The following is a 412-nucleotide window of genomic DNA, read 5'->3' as shown; positions in this document are numbered from 1 at the left end:
CCCCGGCGGGCTTCCAGCCGATGGCCTTAGCCCAGGGACCCCGCTCCACCCAGATCCCTTCGCACGAATTTCATTCACCCTTGCTCGCGGCCTGCAGCGTTTGGGAGGAACCCGTCCACACCCCTCTTGTGTGGTCTCCATCTGAGACAAGTAAACACACAAGTTTGTAAACACATAGAGCGTCTCTGGAAAGGGGACGCAGGAAACGGCCTTGTGGGGGGGAGACCTGGGGTTGGAAGGAGACTTCCTTTCTCTGTGTACTCTTTTGTGCTGTCTGCATGTTATTACTCTGTGTACGCATTTCCTATCAAAACAAGGTGAAAATCATTAAAAGAAAAAAGATACGTGATACAGACAACCTGGCCTATGGCTATTTCTTGTGCCACTGAGTGGTGGTGGTGGTGGGGGTGCT

At 52.7% G+C, this 412-nt stretch overlaps 1 protein-coding gene across 1 annotated transcript in view; it reads left to right on the top strand.

Annotated features, from left to right (window-relative positions):
• Positions 1-412, top strand: part of NECAP2 (NECAP endocytosis associated 2) — a 14,865-nt gene that overhangs the window by 61 nt on the left and 14,392 nt on the right. The gene's annotated exons all lie outside the window — the stretch shown is intronic.

The sequence above is a fragment of the Carlito syrichta genome, unplaced genomic scaffold, assembly GCF_000164805.1.
Source record: "Carlito syrichta isolate Samal-C Ts95f unplaced genomic scaffold, Tarsius_syrichta-2.0.1 Scaffold307017, whole genome shotgun sequence".
Classification (NCBI taxonomy): Eukaryota; Metazoa; Chordata; class Mammalia; order Primates; family Tarsiidae; genus Carlito; species Carlito syrichta.
Note: the sequence above shows the minus strand (reverse complement) of the source record. Positions and strands in the feature narration are given on the sequence as shown.